The following is a 22,770-nucleotide window of genomic DNA, read 5'->3' on the forward strand; positions in this document are numbered from 1 at the left end:
CATGAACATTTCCACCAGAGCAGAGTGATAAGCAACTTATACAGTGAAAGCAAAGTGGAAGTGATAGAATAATAGCTCTATTGTGACTGCGGACACGAAGCAGCAGAGTTCAATTAGGAACGAGCAAAAAGCCAAAATCCGGATTAGCACAAAATTTTCTGTATATTTAAAAGAATGGAGAAAATAATGAAATAAGAAAAAGTAAGTTGTTTGACTCTATTTCGGGAGAGAACAGCTGGAAATGTTTTTGATGCCAACCGAATGACAGTTCTGGTATTAATGTGTCAGCAAGCTCCTAACAGAGATAAACATCCCAGATGCCTGCTGTGTGACTTTCTGACTCACCCTCGCTAGCTGCAGCACCCAGATCCCAGTTGGCCACATAGACGGGCATTTGAGAAACAATCACTTGAATTGGTTCTCTTTAATGGCTTCATAAAAGAAGTAATTATTCTGCAGCGGGAAGGCGCTGTCAATGGGAGATCAAATGATGTCTTCCACTATCCAACCTTAACAAAGCTCCTCATTCAGGACCTTACAGGGTATCTGCAGCTTTTTCTCAAAAAAGGAAAAGAGCTTGGTTTTTTGTTTTTTTTGCCCCACTTCTCTTCTCGCACCTTCTCTAAGCACACAGGATCTCTGCTTTAATTAAAAGTGAATTCTCAAAGCTCAGCTCTGCTGTGAATCTCAGCGCTCTCTGCTTCAATACGCTTAAGGAGGGGATTGCGGAGGGTTTTCAGTAAATGTTTAGTTGGTGAGGAGGAAGAAGAGGAGGAGGAGGAGGAGTGTTGGAGGTAAGGAGGGGAAAAGTCGTGTGGAAAAATGGAAAGTTTCAACAGTCAACAATTAATCTAAAAGCACAAGACTCATTCACTAGAGAAAATGTAGTCATTTATTAAGAGAGAACAAGGCAAGAGCTTAGACTTTAGAAAAGTGCAGTGCTGCAGCACTCATGAACGTGCATTTGCCTGATCTGTATTTGGTATCACTCATTATCAAACATATTAATATTTATGGGAAGCTGTTTACTATTTGTGAGCTGGATTTTTGAGTACTCTTCATTTAGTGCCCACTGTTACCATCATTGTTTGTGGGAAACATATTAGCATGGCTGAAGCTCTGCTACACTTATTGGATCTGCTCCATTTATTGTTATTATTTATGACAATAAATCACTTTTTTGAGGGCCTAAACATGTTTGAAAACTCACGGGTTTTGCACGCGCATCACAAATAAGGATTCAATATTTTAAGGATCTCAGCACCCTCGGCACATACTCTGGCCTACATGAATGAAATTTGTTGCACATTAGATTTCCACTGTGGGATCAACACATGACATACAGCAAGACATACAGTGTAACTACTGAATGCTCAGTAATGCCGCCTAGTGGGCACAGGAAGTGATAAGTAACAAGTTTACACAACAGCCAGTTAGATTCCAGGACACATGGCTATACTGTTGATGTCCTTAATCAAGATTCCGACTTCCACTTGAAAGCATGAAATGCGCCATCGATATGGATAAAAGAGTGAGGACCACGTCATCTCTGCTCAAAGCTTTAATTCTTTTTTGTTTGGGAAAATTATACTTTGAGGGGAAATGAGCATAAATAATCTGCTAAATTGTATTCTCTGCTTAGTGCCAGACAACAACACTAGCATCACTCAGGAGTGTGAAAAACAAGGCCAGGGGACCAGAATAAGCCTGGCAAAGACCCCAATCCGGCCCACTGGTAACCTTTGGAAAATGTGATGAAGGGCATCATTTCCTGCTAAACAATTACAATTAAAAAGCATGAAAGTTCCTGTTATTTTCACTATCTACCATAGAAATTATAGAAATAAAGTGGGCCCACAAAGGGGAAAAAAGGAGATTTTCTGGGCAATGAGCTGCCAGAACTTTTTCTGTATTTGTGCTGCATTTACTACATAACCATTTTTTATTTTATTTTTTATTCTTCTTTGTCTTATATTAAATGGGATTAAATATGTAATTAAACATGTGACACACTGACAGAAATGTGGGTTTTACTGGTTCGGCCCACTTAAGGTCAAAGTGGGGTTTATGTGGTCCACTGAGTTCTAACATAAAAGGTTTAGAGGCCTTCGTTACTTATTTATCAAAATAAAATGTTGTGTTAGTGTTAGCACTGCACTCGTCCATGATGCACATAATCCACCGTCTTTGCCAAGACAGTTGATCAAACACAATTCGGTTTTCTGCTATTCCCTCTTGCTGAGTGAAACGGCAGTGCTAGAGCTCATCTCTGATTTAAAGACCACTTAATGTAGAAACAACAAAGGGGACTTACTTAGAATCGGCTTAGCAGTTTAGTTGTATCTCGCAAAAAAAGACCTCTACATAAGTCATTGGGAGGAGGTCAGAAAGAGTGGAGGGTGTATAAAATGCGGGGTTTCAGAAGAGATGAGAGCTCTGGATCCTCAGTCCCACATGTTTTTGGCAGCAATTAGTTATAGCATATAAATGGACTACCAAAAGCAGAGCTGGAAGAACAGTGACTATTGGATTTGCATTCACCAAGCGGACAGAATAAAACAACTGCCAACGCAAGCTTGTGGTTATCTAAGCTCGTGTGCATCTAAGCATATGCTCGCCATCGTGTTTTCCGTGCCGGCTTGGGTTGGCCAGGAGATGTTTTTACATGTTATTGCCCACGAGTGACCACAAAAAAATGAAAGAGATTTGACAGATGAGGAAAAAAAGCTGAATTATCCCTTTACAAGTGCAAATATGCATAATTCTATTTTTTTTTTTTTAGCAGAATCACTACTGCAGATCAGAGGTTTGACCGCTTTTCGTGCTAAAAACACCAAAAGGAAGCATCTTTCGTTTGTAATGATCCGAACTGCATCCTCTCGTACTCATGGAGTACGGCTTAACTTATTCCCTGAGGAAGATGTTGACACAACTGTCCTTGTGTATCACACAGCTCCTTCTGGACCGCTGGGCAGAGTAAGAACAGAAAAACAGTCGAGTGCTTGGTGGTGCAGCAGGAGGGGAGACAGACCCTCCACTGTATGACACGCATTCAAGCTCCCATGTCAACGAGCAGCCACTCTGCTGAAGTGTCTTTAAGCAAAGAGCTGGATCCTCCAGCACTGTTGTTCTGCAGCTCTTCACTCTCACCTCCCACAGCAAGGGGAAAATGAAAGGAACACTGTTGTTATTGTTACGCAAATACAATGAACAATAGAGCAGACAGGAAATACTCGTTAAACAAAACAATCATTAACGTGGGTTTCAAACGCTCTGAAGACACTTTTGTTTTTACGCCATAGGTATTAACAAAATCTCACTTCCTGTATTCTGAAGTCTTTTCTGGTTCCTGTGAAGAATCACAGTGGTCTAAACCCTACGCAGCTGAAACTGTTGTCACCTAAAGAAATCATTTCAAATTTATTGATTAGATTTTTTTTTTTAAATAAATTAAGACTTTGACGTTTGAGTACTACATATGTCTGGAACACTCCCAACATGATTAAAGAGGTTACTCAGCAAGCTGTGTGGACTATAAAAGGTGATCCTGTCCATGGCACCACATGCTGGGATGACTTCAGCAGATATAAAATCTTGAAACTACAAGCTGCTGTCTCAGCATGAAGCTCAACAAACAACAGGATTCTGTAAAAGACTCGGGTATGTGGTATTTTTCCACTTCATTCTGTCACTTTATGTGCTTTTTAGATTTAAAGAAAATTCTCATTCTCTTCGGCGCGAGCAAAAACTACACCAGCATGTCTGTTGCCTAACATTTCAATGCATGTAAAACGTCCCTCATTCCTATTTCTCCAAGTATCATTACACAAATTATATATGATGAATGTGATATTATTGCATTGTTATTTGCTACATTTCACCCTTCCATCTGATTAATGTAGAAGCTAATCTGCAGTGTCTGCAGAAATACATTATATTGCATTTGTTAATAATATACTTTATCTATGAAATCTGAACCTAAATAGGTGCCAGTTAGTAAAGTAAAAAGTGTGACATTTTCTGGGAAATATATGGCGGAGGAGAAGCAAATAAATGCAAAACGTACCTCAAAATCTTTTGTAAGCACTCAGCTGGAGTCCACTACATAAAAGCATACGTTTTCCCAGAAAGCGGATGAAATGATCCGTTTTGCAATTCTAAAAAGTTAAACAGCAAACATCTTGAGCTAAGTTCCTTATGAGATTGCAGTGACAGTTGAGTAGTTATATATGTTGAAATAAACCACGAAAAAAACATCAATGTTTTCAATTTACAGTGTTTGCACAGACCGCCGCCCCAGCAGAGCAGAAGCTTATGCAGCCAAAGCATATGTTTTGAATCATGACTGAAAATTATTTTCTCACTTCACTGGAGAAATGTTCTCCTGCCGCTAGTATTGCAGAAGTCTATATTGCATTTACCACCTACACAAACAACCCACAGCAGAATCTCAAGTAACTGACACCCATACTGGTGGAGTGTCAAAACAGCAACTTATCTGCACTGAACATAACAGCAGCCTCGTACCGACTGACTTTATTTTACTTTACAAAAAAGATAATGAAAGGATAGCATGACAACAGTCTGCTCATCTGTCGTGGAGCGCTGTTGTACACAAGCTGTTTAGCAGTTTTTGATGAGCTGTTCGGTGTGAACAATTACGCAGGGCAGTGGTCTGGATGCATTCATTGGAGGAACATGAAGAGCGTACATATAATAGGATGCTCTGTAAGCACGCCTCGCAAAATGTGTAGTGAACCGCGCGCCTCATCAGCATCGCGCAAATCTCCGTGCAAAAGGTCGAGCAGCACCAGAGGCCTACTGTCAACATATCTTTTCCAATTAGATATGAAGATTGTTAGAGGCCTCGCTGCTTTTACGTTCTATTTTTATTCAAATGATGGTGTTGTTGATAAGTTGCTGATGTTCTGATGTCCTCGCTGTTGGTCCCGTCAGTTCAATATTCCCATGACTGAACACTGATAATAACCACAGCGATAATGTGCATGTCAAATTCACACGTATTTTAAGACTGGGGGGAACTAAGTGGGTTTTGTGTAGGAGTATGTTAAGATATGCACTTCCTTTACTTAAGAACTTTTCATTAGTTTCTTTTTCTTTAATGTAATTTGGCAGAATATCGAACAGAATTTAGGACAAGGACTATCTGCCTTCTCTAAATTCTGCTTTGTTTTGAAAATCAAATCCTTTGAAGAAAAGGAAGAGAAAGAGAAAGCTTAAACTTTGTGTGTGCATGTCTGTGTCTGTGTGTGGTAATGCAGTGTTGTGCCACACTATTGTGATGTGCAACAAAATTACCATAACATAAATTATTTAAATTTTAAGGTGACAACTTGGTAATTATGTGAAGATTTAGGTTGAGGTCAGGTTCACAGGAGTTGAGGTTTATTCGTTTTGCTAAATTGGCAGCAGGGATTTAAGAGTCTGCTGTCTCCCCAACACGCATATTTTTATATTTCCAATTATAAATCTTTGCTTCAGCTAAGAATGTTAATGTAAGTCACAAAACAATGCTTTCACAATAATCTGCTCACGATAATCAAAATACGGTGATTCTTCTACGGTGCATATCTGGTATAAGCCATGAGAAATAACTCCAAGGAACCAAAAATAAATTATGCAGGAATTTGTTTTGCATGCTTGCAAAACTGATTTTTGGCAAGAAAAAGCGTTGTTGATGCTTTGTCCCACTTTGAGTTTTCACATCTTACTTCAGCATTAACCCAAAGAATATATGTAATGCAATAACGGGATTTGTCTTTAGAAAACCATGAAGAAAATAAATAAGTACAAAGTGCAAAATTGAAAACAAACCAAGTCAAAATCAGGTCTCCTGGTTTCTAAATAACAGAAACAGAAACTAACACAATGGAAACCAAACTAAGTAAAGCTGAAAAAGAATCCATCTGACTTAAATCTGCAGATATCTTGGTTTTGCTGCATACTGACAAAATGCCAAACACTGTTTGGCCGGAAAGGAGTGGCCTGGGAAATAAAAAGAAGACCACTTCCTGTGGATACTGTAATTATGAATCTTCACATATCCCTCAAACAAAAATATGGAAAAAAATGTTTATAAAAAACCAAAATATAATGATAAAAGATGTATGTGTTTCAAATAAATAGATTCAAAGTAAGCAAGTTATGCATGATAATACTGGACAAACAGAGGAAAAAATAAAAGGACGCTTGTATGGCACCTTTGGAAGTTTGAGAAATGCTGACGCAGTGGTGCAGGGTTGTATTGTTCTGATAACAAGATGCACTGTGTATTATTGAAAGTGACAGAGCATTTCAGGGCAGTGGTTTCCTATTGCATTGTTATGTAAGTGTTGTTTGAGACTAATAAAAAAGATAGAAGCTGGTATCTCCCATGCACACAGCCCTTCTGCTTCGAGGGTTGAAACAGAAGCAGGTTCATTTAAAATGAGGTTGGTAGGGGCTCGTCAGACCCATCTTCTCCCGCTGTCTCATGAATTTCACTCTGACCAGTATATCTTAGAGATTCTTGTTTTTCCCAATGGCTTATGCTACGGTAGACGTAGAAATGGCTACAGTATCTGGGGATTTCTGACAGCTGCTTGCTTTGGGCTCGCAGAAAGGAGCGTGCCTCAGTGCTGCAGCCTGTATGAATAAAATATGATGTGCACATAGAGTAGTGCTTCACTGTTGCTCTGATGCAACATGGAACAACATCTCTAAAGCAAAGGAAGAGAGAAGAGAGCTGCCTGTGTTTACAACTGAGTATGTGAGATACAGAAACGGAAGTCTATGAAGCAACTGTGTGACGACAGTGAGGTGCTCAGTAATTTTCCCAAGGAAATTCTCACATTTCAAACATGCAGTTGCATTTATTTAAATTCTCCGTTCACCTGGGCCCCAAATACACATTTACTCACTTCCTTCTTCTTCTTGTGGTGCAAAGAGCTTTGGTTTTTATCTCCACCTCCCTAAGGGACTGTGCATTAGAAGAAATAAACCCACTGAAGTCTGCGGACTAAGCTGTGAACACAGCAAAAACAAAACAAACACAAAAAGCACAGAGGCGAAGATTTATCATGGAGTACTTTGGATTATGAATTCTTTAAGGTCTGGAATAAACAGAGAGCGATTAGCCCCTCTAAAAGGCCCTGTAGTTAATCCAGGAGAGTGCTGAACATTCGAGCAGTCATTTCCAGGCTGGGTTACTTCTCATGGTTTCTGCATTTACTGCTCTGCATGTGGGAAATGTTGTGGAGATGATATCTCTAAAAGAATAGACGTGATAATGCATTCATACTGTGTTAGGTCAAAAACAAATAAACAAGAGACTGCAGGAACTGATTAGAGCCTGATCTGTAGCATATTTAAGTAGTAATTGTTCAGATGACACAACAGAATTCCCATATGCTGCAAACTACTTAGCATGCAAGCAGAGAAGTCTAAATAAACAGCTGAAAGTTGTGGATAAATAGCTGAAGTGTCACAGTATGAAAGGAGAGCTTCTTGAACAATTCCAGGATGTTTTGTGTGGATTCACGAGGGCAAGTGTTTTCTTAACGAAATAACACAGAATAACTGCATAAAGTAATTTCTTCAAGAGGCCGGGAACCACTAGAGTCGAGAGCCTGACACTGAAAATAATGTGTTTTGAGCCGAGTCTGAGTGCAGCCAGATCGCGTTTAAGTTGCCAGTTGACTGAGGAGAGGGGCTGAACTGGGAGTCGGTGAGGCACCGAGTGAAAACTCGAGCTGAGTCATCCTACCACCCCCGAGCAACCTGGGAAACATCTGCACCATCACCGAGAGAGGGGAGGTGATGAGGGTTGACATGGCGTGGCGATGGGCTCGTGCTTGACCAGGCGTGGTGCAGTCACTGCGTGTGATAGCTCCCAACATCTCATCCAACCTGAGCAGCATTACTGACAGATGGAGAACATTAGCACAGAGGAGGAGTTCATGTGTGCGCGCTCTGCTCACTGCCAGATTCAGAAAAGTAGCCGATAAGGGGATAGACTTAGCCGCTTATCCTGCTTGTTGCTGGAAATTAATGGAACAACATGTAAGGCTGAGTGTAAGAATAATAAGCCCCTACTTTAGGCGTGCCGTGTATAAATAGGCGCAGCTTGGTTACCGATGCACATCTTTCAGATGAAATCCCAGGAAATGCAATTACTGAGCAAACAACTGTGGTAAAAAAAAGTGCAAGTATTTACCCTTTAATGACACACTCCCAACAGGAAATGAGTGAAAGTAGTTTATCCATTTAAAAACCCGAGTATCCTGTTATTTCACGGGCAGATGAGTGGTTTGGGGAGGAACAAAATGATGCACATTTTGATTTGCCCAAGTAGTTCATTTTACAGCAACCTGACAAATTTCTCTAGCAAGTGTGACGGCCCAATTAGGGAGCAGCATGCTGAAAGGAGATCTGAAGCCAGCGCTGACACTGACTGCACAAGTTGACAGACCTGGAGGGGGCTCCACTCCTTCAGATTCTTTATCACACCGGGGCTCCTGCTGCTGTGCTGCAGTATTGTTGGGACAGGGTTTATCAAAATCTTCTGACATCCTCTTTAAAGCAAAAGCATGTCTAATTCTTTACGGTGCAGTCTAGAAGTTGATGGATGTGTTTTTACAGACTGACTAACACTGCTTGGAGTTATGTTCCCAATGCTGAGAGAGCACCACAGGGCTGGAACATGGAAGGAACATCTTCTTTATTGACCTAATAAAACTAATCAAAGAATCCCAGTGTTTTGCTGTCATTAAATTATACTTTGTAGCCAATATCTTTAACGACACTGTAAACAAATTACGTCTTGTTATCGCAACTCCCACATTACTCAGCTTCCTTAATCGGACTATAAATAACTTTTATGTGGAAAAACTCATTTAGGACTATAAAAGGCAGCTTTTTGGTTAAGGTCAAGAACATTACCCAGAGACTTGCACGCAGGCATGCGGTCAGACAGTCTTGGTCTCCGGTTCCTAAAAGCGGAGTTAGTAAACTACATTTTTTCCCCCATTTAAAGCCTCTCCTGTTGCCAGATTGGACTTCTGTTGGGGCAGCAGGTATAAAACACAGAGCCCAGCAGTTTAACACCAACAAAAGGCTTCTTGTGAAGCAGGGATCGAGTTGAAGAAAGAACAAGGAGGTCTGCTACTCAAGGTGAACAATTACAGTAGTGATGTACTAATCCCGCCGACAGGCAGAGTCTCAAGGTCAGCTGTAGACCACAGAAAATGTGTCTTTTAAAGTCACCTTTTTCTCCTTATCGTCTGCTCCTTATCTTTTTCCATTTTACCCAATTTACACTCTATTTACCCTCCCTCTCAAACACCTACAACATCACGCCGTCTGACTAGACGTTAGCTGCGAGGCAGCCTGATGGCACAGAGAACAAACAAGGAGCTCGAGACCCTGACACAACAGTAAATGTTTTGATAGTTCCAGTTCAAGGACAAAGCTTTAGAAGAGAAGAGCATGTTTTCCACATTGGGTGAGTACCAATCTATGTAGCCAACAGAAAAATCTGTTTAATTACAATTATCTGCTGAGAAAATACACCCTGTGTTCAGAAAACTAAAGGACCTGATTGCACGGTTAAGCGCGGGGTGAATGCAATTTGACGGCAGGTGTTGCTTTTGGATTGCACGAGAGGTTGGCGGTCGCATTTCAACTTTGAACTTTAAATTTCCACAATAACTTAAGAGTAACATGCAAAAAAATGAAATATGGTTCGTGTTCCAGAAACCAAAGAAAGGTTTGTATGACACTGAAAGAGCAACTGATATTTAGCTGTGCTCGAATAATTATGCACCGTGCACTTGATTAAGATATAAAAAGTATGCAATAATTACCTACTGAATGTCTTTGCCTCTGTTTAAAAACACACTCGGTCTGCCAGGATGTAAGGAGATCGACGACATGCAAGCACATAACCTTGCACTGTGACTCAGACAGATCCAAACAGAGGCCTCATATTAGCCTCGGTTGGATTAAACATGTCCTCAGTAGGGTGCCTGTGTCTGTCTGAGAGAAAAGCCTGAACAGCAGGTCTCTGAGTTCAAAAATATAATTGGCTTTTACATTATATTCACTCACTGCAAACTGACTGCGAGCACTGTGAAAGGTTTTTTCACCTGATCATCAGAACAGAGACAAAACAGATCGACTTGAAGGTGGTAGACTATATCGTCTAGATGTTTCCTTTTTAACATCGAGGTTGCTTGTCTTCTTCTTCCTCAGTTAATTTGAGCCTGATAAGTGCATCTGCAAATTTAATATCTTTGGACAAAATCCCCCACACTTGACTTACAGATTAGTCTTTCGGGGTTTCCCAGCTTTGTCTGATGTCTGCCTCGCAGTATTTCCTCACCACCTGTCTAGGCTGTCATTATCTGGCTACGTCTCACAGAGGAAGTCTGCCGTTGTGAATAATCCTGGTATAAGCTGAAAATCTGGCTGAAATGTGCACACGGCGAGGGTGACCCACTCCTTCGGCCTGTGCAACCGTAACACAGTTTTAAAGATTATCCTCTTTCTAAAATCAACTCTTTCTTCAAGGAAACTGAAAAAAATCAGTTACTGACAAACATGAAGGGACACCGCTAGTTGTGTTTGGTATTCACATCCATGCCACTCACTGTGAAACTACTACTGTGTGTTTGAACGTCAGACACTATAAACAGTCGAAAACCAGCCAAGTATTTAATGCTAAGCTATTTTTGTAGACGCTGTAATGAGGATCTTGACATCCTTTCTTGACGGTAATATATCAGGAAGGAGCGCACCATCCAGTCTAGTGGTGCTGCACCACCCTCACGTCACTGTAATGGCTTTCACAACCACGCAAACTGTGATTCCTCTGGCGATCTTCAAAGCTTGCGTCCACTGGATGCGATCCATGGAATAAGCGCTGGAGGAATTCAAAGCCTTCTCCCTCTGCCGCCAGTCACCCAGTCACTACACAAAGGACTTCATATGTAAGCACATTCAGGTTTCTCACAGTTAATCCTGTGTGTGAAAATCATTCACATTCAGCATCAAGTTAAAAAGAAAACATTTTTTCTTTCAGGATTTCATCTTCATGGTCACCAAGAGGATCCTGGAGATACAAAATGCGGTGACTTTGACCCTGATGATTCACTGCATCGGCAGCAGAATCTATTTGACTTCTGTACAAATATGAATTTCAGCCATCAGCATGTTTCCCTGACGTCTGTTCACTTCTGCCTGAGGGAGGACTGAGCTTGTGGGAGAGCACAGCTAATGTTAGCAACAATAAAATCTATGCGATTTTATTTTTAAACGAGCATCAGCAGGTTCCTGCCTGGCACAAATGAAACCACAACAATATTCAAATGCAGCAGAAACGCAGATTTCCAGTGGTTTCCGCTCAAATAAAGTGAAATCGAAAACGGTTAGGTAATATTTTACAGTGATGTTCACACTATTGATCAATTCAGCTTGGACTAGATTCAGGAGCTATGAACTGAGTGCCATAACAAGCGGTCTATCAGGCTCTATGCTTTTTATTTATTGCCATGACAAGTGCTGAAACACCAGCATGACCAATTAGTCCCATTCATCAATTGATTTTTGAGCATTGTGATCCATCTTAACAGCCACTACGCTCTTCTTCTCCCACCTCCACGCTCCACAATGAGCAGTTTCTCAATACAGTGAACACCAAGGTCATCAGAAACAAGAAGGGTTACTGGAGGTCGGTCAATGTGCATAATATTCTGGTAATGCTGAGGATGAATGATTAAATATAAATTACACATTTACACTGTATTATTTTATTGTTTCTTGATGCAAAATCTCACTTGTACACTTTATAAAAGACAGTGGAAATCTTTTCAAGCCGAGGTAAACCTAAAAAATATTCAGTACACTGCAAAACACTTGAGAGAAGCACTTTAAGAGAACCACATAACCTCAGGTACAGAGACAAACATCCTTGAAAATACTAAAATGGTTTCCCAAACCAAATTTAAAAAAGGCTATGAATACAGGCCTCTTTTCAGAGTCTCAGTTTGCAGCTCTTCAAAAAAAAAATAGCAGGTGGGCTTTAATGAAACGCCAGGATCTTCACACAAATGCTGAAGGGGTTCTGACTGTGGCCACCAGACGGGCACCTGGTTAGACTGACGCATTTTTAGCGACCACTGCTCTGAGGAGACAGCAGAATACGTTGCATTAAAAATATAAAACATTCACTTCCGCACTGGGTTAGTCTGCAACTATGTTAAGAGCAGAATAGCTTCGAAAATCTAGTTCAAATGGATATTTTTAGTACCGGCGGTTCAGTATAAGCAAAACATATGGCCAGTCTTTTCAACAAGTGACAGTCAAATTCTGCAAAAACCATTTCTGAGCTGTGGTTTTTGGTCTGAATCACTATTCCAGAGCAGCTGCACTGCGAGAACATCAGGACTTCTGCAACACCAACACTAAGCAAGCAAGCAAGCGCTGCTTTTGCAGGACATATTTCGAGCTGCTGCAGTGAAAAGGGGAAAAAACATATATATGTGTCCTCTGTGTGTGTGTGTGTGTGTGTGTGTGTGTGTGTGTGTGTGTGTGTGTGTGTGTGTGAGTAGTCCTTACCTTGAACATGAGTCAGAATAAGGCTCTCAACACAAGCTTTGGTGTTGTTGCAGTTCACAGGACGCAACTCAGCTCAGGATGGTCACCCCTCGGGCTCAGACATGATTCATATCCACGATAACTCGGCCAAAAATGAAGAGCACCATACTCTCAGAAAAGCCCTGTAGCGCTAATGTTAGTTTGTCAATCCCATTAGCCCGTACAGTCTCTCTGTGCTGCTCAATAATCTGCTGTAGTGCAGATGAACCGCTACGCGCTTCCAGCTCTCAGTCCGAGGAGAAAGAGGGAGTAATGTTAATGGCCTCACCAATGGACGAGCCCCTCTGAAACAGTCCGGTCTTCGCCCCGGTGGCTCCAGTCATCTGTTTGGGTCAAACAGCGAACGCATGCGGTGCGTCGACTTGTCGTTTCTGTCGCCCGTCCGATTAGAAGAGGGCTGTTTGACGCGGCGAAGAGGCAGTGCCGCCGCACCGTGTGCCCTGCACTCCCACGCGGACCAACAGCACTGCCTGCTGTACTTAAAGAGACACAGCAGAGCACACAGAGGCGCAGCAGTCCCCGCACTCCTCCCGACGCTCAAGCTTTCCGGGCCACACAGGTGACCACTCAGCGCGGCGACGATGCGCTCCCCTGCGGATAAGCTGATAAAAAATGCGATTTTCATTCAGGACGGGGTGCAGTGTTTGCACATGCAAGCGGTCTGCGTGGGTTATATGTTCTGCGATGGATCGACCGTCCAAAAGTTTGGGTATCCTTATTTAGGATTCTCCAAAAGGCAATTATAAGGCCTCGTTTTGTTTTGCTTTGCACATTTTCATAACTTGGAAAAGCAAAGTTTTGGAAAGCAAACACTTTCCAAAGCTTGATAAACTTCCAACATGTTGCCTAGCAGCCTGAGCAGTTTGTTAGACGCTCAAAATGCTCACAAAACACAAACGATTTCAGGTAGATGTTTCCTCAGCTCAAGAAATAGCATGAACCTTTGAGGTTATGTTGAGGTATGAACACCAAGGAATCAGGGTGGCAAGTAAGGCAACTGTGCAGCCACGTCTGCACAATAAGACCTTTATGGAGGAGTTATCCAGGCTAAAAAAAAGTCTTATGCATTTTAAGAAGAAGAAAAAATCCTGTTAACTGATGAAGATAAAACTGAATTTTGGCTGTGAGTAGGATGTAGATTTTAATGAAAAGAGCACAGCGTCAGCTGCTAAGCACAAGGAAAGTTGGTCATGTTTTGGAGCCAGCAGCATGGGATAAAAATTGATTCAACTAATGCCAGAAAAATGTAGAAGCAAACGCCACACTATGTGAAAAAAAATAATAATAATGATAAGCTGAATATGAAAACAGGACAGCTTTTAAAACAGGATCATAGTCCTAAGCACACGTCAAAAACTCACAATCGGTTTCTTCTAGAGGAAAAAACTGAAGTTTTTGTCTTGTGTTCAGTTCACCCAACCGACCCAACATTTACTGAAAATCTGTGGTCAAACCTTTGAAGTTCATACAGGAAAGCCTCAAAAAGTCACACAACCAGAAGCCTTTAACTTCAGAGGGGAAGTTAACTTCTGACATGAGAGCTCAAGACTTTTGTTTTCTTGTTTGTTTGTTTTTTGAAACTCTAATAGAATAAAAATAACATAAATTCAGTGCAGTGTATATAACTCCCTGCTGCTCATCAGAGCAACTGGAAGCATGAAAAATAATAATAAAAACAGATATAGCTGGTAATAACATCAGTAACAGTGGTGGTGGTGTGTTTGTGTGTGTGAGTGGGCGGGGGGTTGTCTGCCTGCTTTGCATGCTGATTTTAATCCTTCCTGCATCGGCCTTCACAAACACACATCCAGATGTTCAGCTGTTCCTGCTCCACGTAGGATTTCAAGTCCGATCGGGGTGATCATCCATTCTGCTTAACCACAAATCTCTTTGTGTGTAAACTGCACTCTTCAATCACTTTTATTGTTCTGTCCCTGACAGTCGCTGCTGTTAAATCAATGGCTTAAAGCAAGTGCATTACACAGATCCTTAGGGGTATGAACACAAATATCCACATGCAGAGACCACATGGGGTATAACATAGAAGATATACAGGGATTTTTAAAGTCTCCAGTCTACCTGTTTCTGAAATAAAGACGAGTGTCAAACTGAGGGATTAAGAGTTAAATGAATGACTACTGTGGGTTTGTCTCATCTGTGAGGTTAGTTAAAGACTGTGTAGTCCCTGTGTAGCTCCAACACCTGCTGTTTGGGCGAACCACTTACTGCAATTTTAACGCTAGTCTGTCCTTAAGGGATGGTGTGCTGACACAACAGAGATGACTCTGCATATTTCAGCAGCATCAATTCAGTGGTAGGTTGTTTTCTGTAGCCCTGTCACCTGTAATTACACTCTTCTTCATGATGACTCAGCAATGGACAAGTGTGCAGTGGTGGTATTGCTCACAAAGAATCAAGCAGACAGGATGGGACAGTAGCCAAAAAAACCCGGACTCTGTTATTTCAGGATTGGTGGCTTGATTAATTCAAAGAATTTCTTCTTTTTTATTATTATTATTATTATTTTCAAGGATATACAGACATGCATTGGAGGTCAGGAGTGGGGTATAAATCACGTGGTGCAAGAGATAAAACTCCAGGCCAGCCAACAGCCCTCATACATCATGAGGCAGCAGTCACTGCATTGTAAGTCTGTGTGTGTATGACAACCACTGGTTTATATCCCCCTCAGATTTCAGAAAACTGAAGTAAATAGATGATAATGGGTTCATTGTGTAAATCAACGCTCTCTCATGGGGATACGTTGGCGGGGAACTGAAAGAGGAGACAGAATTTTCCGATTGTAACCGTCTTCTGATGGCTCTCTTTCATGTCGCCATCTGACAAATGGACCAGATAGCACACAGCCCAACAAAAAGCTCAGCCGCTGTGAAACTTTTTTTGATCCCTCCATGATTCACTGAAATATTCAGATAAAAAAAAAAAACATCCCACATATCTCAAGAAAGACCATTCTTTGACAGATCATTTTAATGCATGGGCCCTCATTCAACCTCTTTGTGTTCAACTGTGTCCCACCGAAAATAGTCAGTGTAACATTTTGGACTGTTTGCAAAGCTTCGTATGATGTACTGAAGCTACGCTTTAAGAAGACCCTTACATTGCTGCTTAAAGAATGGAAGAGATTAGCTTTAGGTAAGTTGCCAACATCACATGCAACTGAAAAAAAAACTCATACTGATGTCAAAATGATGTCAGCGTGTGCCGCATCACCCACAGCTTTCAATGACACTTTTGTCAGAGAGCCACTGTGACTGTTTTTAAGGCGTGTTTTGAAGCACTAAGATCCACTTAATTGTCACAAGAGATTAGAAACAACAATACAGCTGGGAATGACAGATTTGCCTCCATCACACTCAATGAATAGTCAACACTGAAACTGCAGCTCATCAACTTTGAAAGCAGCTGACATCATCTAAAGTGCACAGGCAGAAGTACGAAGTACTGAGGAAACTGTTCAGCCTGAAGATTGTTATTTCCATTAGATAGATAGATAGATAGATAGATAGATAGATAGATAGATAGATAGATAGATAGATAGATAGATAGATAGATAGATAGATAGATAGATAGATAGATAGATAGATAGATAGATAGATAGACAGACTTTTCTTAAGTCAAGTGTATGAGGGTAAAAGGGCAGGAAAAAAAAGGGGGGGGGGGGGGGGAGATGCTACAGGATCATAAAAAAAACTCCAATCAGGCTGAATTAAGGGTGTGCTTATGCAAAAACATGGGACACTAAAGGCTAAAAATGGTGGCAGAGATGAAGCAGGTGGTGACTTGGATGAGTTACTCAACTCTAGCTGACCAGGGTGAAGTGTAGATGGGTAGGAGGGGGCTTGCACTAATGAAGTTCTGAAAGGAAGAATAATAGAAAAGCACTGAGATTTAGAGCACATGCGACAGAGGCTGATGAAGGTAGAGAAGGAAATGACTGGGCCAGAGTGATGAGGACAGATTTAAGTTTGAGAGGGTGTGGAAGCGTAAATAATGTAAAGAATAGACTAGCAGCCCAAATACAGGCCGATGGGTCAAGCAGAAATTTCATTTTCAGTGGGAGAAACGTCTCATCGGTCATCCAAGTGACTTCTTCAGTACCAGCTGACTTCAGAGTTCCCCAAAAATATGTTTGCATAATGACCGAAACTGGCACCCCGGACTAACAATGGACTGTGAGTTCAGCTTCCTGATTATGATTATAAGGTTGGGGAATGGTTGGCTACATTTTTCTTTTATGGTTGTGTAGTATTCCTGTTATAGGTTATTGGTTATAGTGTATTCATTTATTCATTGATTTATTGCTGCTGTAATTATGCGATTAAAGTGTTTGACTAATGTTCTCTTATCTGTCTTACTGCTGACTTTTTAAAAATCGAGCCAAAGTTTATTAATCACCTCTGCCCAGCCCTGAGCCTAATGGAGGTTTCTTCTTGTTAAAAGGGAGTTTTTCCTTCCCACTCTTGCCAAAATGCTTGCTCATAGGGGGTTGTCTGATTGTTGAGGTTGTTTCAATTATTGAAGGGTCTTTACCTTACAGTTTAAAGCATCTTCAGGTGAATGGTGTTGAGATTTGGTGCTACTGTATAGAAACAAAATCTTATAGATGGTATTCATATGGCATATGTTGAAAAGACTGCAAATAGACTGACTAAAGCCTGCCATCTTTATAATAATGGATTGGATTTATATAGCGCTTTTCAAGGCACCCAAAGTGCTTTACAATGCCACTATTCATTCACTCTCACATTCACACACTGGTGGAGGCAAGCTACGGTTGTAGCCACAGCTGCCCTTGGGCAGACTGACAGAAGCGAGGCTGCCATATCGTGCCATCGGCCCCTCTGGCCAACACCAGTAGGGTAAAGTGTCTTGCCCAAGGACACAACAACCAAGACAGCGAGTCCAGGGATCGAACCGGCGACCTTCCAGTTACAGATACGCTTCCCAACCCCCTGAGCCACGGTTTCTATATAGATGGCCCCTGTCTTCACCATTTTCTCCTGCAATATTGCTGATTGTGCTTACATCTCAATCGGTTGATAATCGCAGGTCATGTTTATCGATTTTGTATTGTGGTGATTTTTTATCTGCCTCATGGCCACTCGATACACCCAATTCCTGCAGTGAAATCTCCTCAGTGTGATGCATTTTATTTCAGTGTCATTATCTTTCCTAACTGCTGATAAACCTCACAATTTATTTCTGAAGTATTTTTCATTTATCCGACACACAAATAAGACAATCGATAAGTCCAGTGGGTGTGCACTCTGTTTGACCTTTAAACCAATAAACACTTGCCTCCACAGGCAGCTCCTTTGGACGAGCTGCAGTTACATAAGCAGGTTTTACTGACTCACGTTATGAGTAATTTCTTTGTGCGAGGGTTTACTAAGTGTTACATTTTTGTAATTTTTTTACTGCCATTCAAGCGGGCGTGAAGCTCAGGGGCTACATGTGACACGTCGGTCACGTAGTGAATAGAGAAGCTGTTTGTGTCATTATTTTATCCATTTGCACTCTGTTATCAGTGTTGTGACGCTTATACAGTCTTTGTGTTGATAATGACAGTCTGAACACACTGTACTTTGTCGCTTACAGGAAGTTGGGCATCAAGTATCAGTAATAGGCCGTGATTTAGTTTATGCCAAAGTGCTCAATTAACACAAACAAATTCCTAGTGTTTCTGTCTATCTGGGTCAGTTATGCACCGTCCATTCTGTATTCAACCGTAGCCTTCAGCTAAAATATGCAGCACTGTGAAACCTGATTAGGGATCTTTCAGAAAGCGCAGTGGCAGCAGCATGACATACAATGTTGTAGGATAACGAGCGGTGATGAAATCTCCGGAGATAAAGTTAATGTAGTGGACGAGGGTGTAAAAGAAATTAGGTTCTGGCTGCTATGTTCTTCATAAAGGGTGAAAGGAAGGAGCAGGTGGAGCAGGAGTTAGTGAGGTAGCAGCCCTCATCTATAAAACCGAGTGATGACTGCTGGCATTAATAATTCAGCAGTCTTTCTGAAAACTACCAAAAAATAGATCCTGCATTATTTAAAGGGCACACTGAATTGATTATGCGTATCAATTGGTAATGAGGTTATCTTAAGCGTTCAACTTACAGTGGCACCACGGCAATCAAATTCAGCTTTTAATATAGATTTTACACCAACAAAAACGCTCTGCTCGGAGGAGTCAAGCTGTGAAATCAGCCACACGCTGTAATTGCTATTCAGGAGGTGTCTCAATGTCGTTGCTGCAGCGCTGGGTAGTGTTTCCGAAGACCTACATCTTTCCTTCATCATGAAAAAAATCATGATTATTTCATCAAGTTACATTTGATCTTTTTGACTCTGCTGGAGATTGTATCTTATTAGATGCGTCTGACACGATTTGGGATGTTTTGCTCACCGATCCGATTTCTGTGATGCTCGGCTGTCAGCATCACAAGCACAGTGCTGCAGCTTAAACTTAATCACACTCTTGATGAAAACGCACTCTTGTGTATTATGGCTGCAACAACCGTGGCTGGAGACATGTTTTGGGGGGCTGTTATCTGTTCTACTTTTGTGAACACGTTCATGTTAACTTTAAAATGCCTGGAAGGAATTTCTACAAATAATTTGGCACCGATGTTGACTTGGACTCAAGGATAAGCTGATAACTGATCCTTTTTGATGATAGTTGTATTTTCTTTAATTTATACATACTTGTCTGACGATAATCACCTACATTTATTACAAATGTGCTTGTTTTACTAAAGCCTCTAATGACACATTCCTCCATAATAAATAGATTATACAGATGTTAGGAACAGCAACATTTCCATCTAAGCTAATTTCAACAACCTGAATAATACACTTACATTTTTGTTTTAAGAACCAGAGACATCTAGAACATGACTAATACTTGACACATGCTTTCAAGGGGCTTTGTTATGGGCCCTCATATCTGCCAAGCTGTCTGAAAGCTCCACCTCTTCGTTGATGTCTGCACTGAGTCTTGTATTATTAATGACTACAGTGTGCACAATAAAGACAAAGGAGAGTTGCGAATGGCTATGTGTGTATGTGTTTGTGGCTGAAAGTGAAATAGTAAGAGAGATTAGGATGAGAGTGTGTCATGGAGAAAATGCTACTACAGTTTGAGTGAATAGGTAAATGTGTTTGCATATGCATTTAGAAATTTATAACAGACAGGCTCATGTGTACAGTTAGGTCCATAATTTGATGGACATGGACATCAGAAAATACCACAGCTCCGATTCTACTGGCAACCATACTGCCTCTACCATGTTTACAGATAATCTGGTATGCTGGAATTCTCCATATTTCTTTCTTAAAATCATTTTGTTCATCCTGGTTTATCTGTCCAAATATTTTTTTTTCCAGAACTCTGCAGGCTCATGTAGATGTGCTCTGCAAAAGTATAATCTGACCTTCCAACTCCTGAGTGTAACCAGTGATTTGCACCACTTAAACACCATGTATTTACATTCATAAAGCTCTTGATTGTTGACTTTCCCAGTGATGCTCCTGAGTACTCCTTGAGAGTTGTCTTTCTACCTTTTGTGGTCTTTCAGGCCTGTTAGTGTTGCTGAGCTGGTCAATGCATTCATTCTTTTTAAGGATGTACCAGATTGTTGATTTGAACTTTGGTTTTTGGTCTTTCTCTGAGAGGTATTTTTTGATTTATCAGCTTAATGATGGTCTCCGTCAATTGCACCGACCTCATGTTTAAAATTACAGGGAAAAGATGTAAAACAACACTTTGAATCAACCTAATGTCTACTTCATTTGTTATAAAATAATTAGGGGACAGGCCTTGTCTGGCCATGAAACTGCATGTCAGTCAGTTAGCTAATTAACTCTGAGCCTCTGAAAATCAGGAACTGTGTACAAAAATGGCTATAATTACCTGTAATTGCACTTCAATTGCAATATCTGATTTAATATCCACTGTGTTACAAATGCAAAACTACAAAAATTGTGTCTTTGTCCAACAAATTATTGAACTCACTGTAGATAAAACGGCAGAATTTTAAAAATTTCTTTTAGGGATAGCAGATAAAATTATCATGAGATGAACAGAAGCTAGATTATGTTGTACATAAAATAACAAAAATGCCCCATTACATAAACTTCCCTCCTAAGTATTGTCAAAGCCACTTACAGCACAATTACAAAACAGTGTTACAACATTATCCCTGTGTGTGAAAAATAATAAACCTGTAATCTTATTACAGTACTTCATGCGTTCCATCGATGCTTTCACATCCAAAGCAGTTTATTGATTTGAACATATTTGTTCATCCCAGCCGCATGCTGCATTAACCTACTTTTTGCCATTTTTTGTGCTGGTCTAGTGTTTGTATTTTAATGCCATGTGACAAAAACTCATTTCAGTATTTGGACTTCGTGTCTCTTCAGGAAATTGCTAAGTGTCAAATTCTTAAGCCAGACCTGCAATGCCAGCCTTTGAGTGATAATTATAGGCCCTTAAAATCACTCTCACCCACATTACACATATTCAAATTCAAGGCAATACAAACACAAATACACACACGCATACATTCATATCATAGTGAGGACATTCATTGACATTTTGATATTAAACCCTAAACCTAATTGCAACCCTAACACTAAATTCTTTACTGTCGAACAGCTCATTAAGTGAGGCTTGAACTCAAAGACAAACCCGTCTTTATAATGGTAAAAGTAACAACACACACACCAACTTGTACCAGTCAATACGAGATCAATGTGTGTGTGTGTGTGTTATTTGTTTGTTTAGAGCGCTTACTCTCCATGCGTATGATAAAAAATACAGATTTCAAAGCAGCTGTCAAGTGGAAGCTCAGTCGTGTCACCACCATCCATTCTGAACGTCCCCAGGAGAGCTGACCCACTTCATGGTGCAATTTGTCTCAGTGACATCCTCCTTCTCTTCTGTCTTTTTCTGCCACTGTCGCCATAAATAAGTGCAGATGACCTCAAAAAGGAAGTAAAGTTAACTTCTGTGTGTGTGTTTTTTTCTACCCATGATGGCACTGTTCTGACAGTAAAATCAATAAGGATCAACAGGAATCCACACCTCTGTCGGCGTGACACAGTTATCCCTGCTTGGCCCCGACTCTGATCTGCTTCAGTTCTTCCAGACACCTGCACAGATTCTGAACGGACCGAGAGCGACCGCAAAAAATGTGCATGAAGGTTAATGCTATAAAGTGGTTTCTCTCCATAGTGGAGATAAGCTTGACGCTGATGTTAACATGTTGTTCAACTCCCTAGAAAATGTTGTATTTTGTAAATTTATGAACTCAAAGCACAACTTCAAGCCTGCTAACTAGCCACATGTATGAGTTGGAGACTTAAAGTAGTGGCTGTATGGGGAAAAAAACATTAAGATATGAATAATTTTCCTGTTCTCTCATACCTTGGCTATGTAAAATGGGAGTCTCTTTTACATGTTTACTTACTGGGTGGTTGGCACAGCTCCACCAGCTCCAGTTTTAATGTTGGAGCTGGTGGAGCTGTGATACAGCTGTGATACAGATTTTTCTGTTGAAACTTGCTGTTCTCCTTTTGTTGGGTGACAGAAAAGTGGAAATATTGCACAAAACTCAGCTCTATAGATTTATTTTCTTAACACCCTCGTGGCTGCTTGGGGTGTTCCCCATGGATCAGTGCTTAGACCTTTGCTGCTTTTTACATCAGTGTTGTGGGGATGGTACAAGAATACAAAGCTGAACCATCTGCTGGGGACTGTTTAAATCCCTGCGAGGTGTCGGCATCCACAATGTAGGATAGACTTTACTCAGTTAAAAAAAAAGTTGTGCCCTTGACAGTCATCTGTATCAATCTTTTACAAGTACAGTGGATGCACAGAAGTTACATTTATTAGTGTGTTTGTGAAGGTTCTCAGTCATCCAGGTCATCGTAGTCAAAGGAGCTTGCAAAGAAAAGCGTCTGGACTTCTTTAAGTTGCTTGAAGACGTTTCACCTCGTTACACCACGTTTCACCTCAGGTTTAAATCTGGGACTCCCCACCATTTGACCTTAGAACTGAAGAAGCTTCTCGGATGAGAGGTGAAACGT

The 22,770-nt window shown here is 40.9% G+C and overlaps 1 protein-coding gene and 1 long non-coding RNA gene across 4 annotated transcripts in view; one reads left to right on the plus strand and one right to left on the minus strand.

Annotated features, from left to right (window-relative positions):
* The window catches only part of wscd2 (WSC domain containing 2), a 43,310-nt gene extending 29,922 nt beyond the window's left edge, over nucleotides 1–13,388 (minus strand). For both annotated transcript variants that reach the window (XR_013912394.1, XM_026186967.2), the window contains exon 1: nucleotides 12,616–13,388. The gene's annotated coding sequence lies outside the window, so the exon portion shown is untranslated. The remainder of the gene's footprint in view (nucleotides 1–12,615) is intronic.
* Nucleotides 1,401–11,795, plus strand: LOC145432120 (uncharacterized). Of its 2 annotated transcripts, none has more exons than XR_013912396.1 (3): nucleotides 1,401–3,660; nucleotides 10,737–10,988; nucleotides 11,081–11,795. It is a non-coding gene; the product is annotated as an uncharacterized LOC145432120 (long non-coding RNA). The 2 variants fall into 2 exon arrangements; XR_013912395.1 differs by lacking the exon at nucleotides 1,401–3,660 and adding an exon at nucleotides 6,596–9,502.
* Nucleotides 13,389–22,770: the final 9,382 nt, after the last annotated feature.

This window comes from Astatotilapia calliptera, chromosome 12 (genome assembly GCF_964374335.1).
Source record: "Astatotilapia calliptera chromosome 12, fAstCal68.1, whole genome shotgun sequence".
Lineage (NCBI taxonomy): Eukaryota > Metazoa > Chordata > Actinopteri > Cichliformes > Cichlidae > Astatotilapia > Astatotilapia calliptera.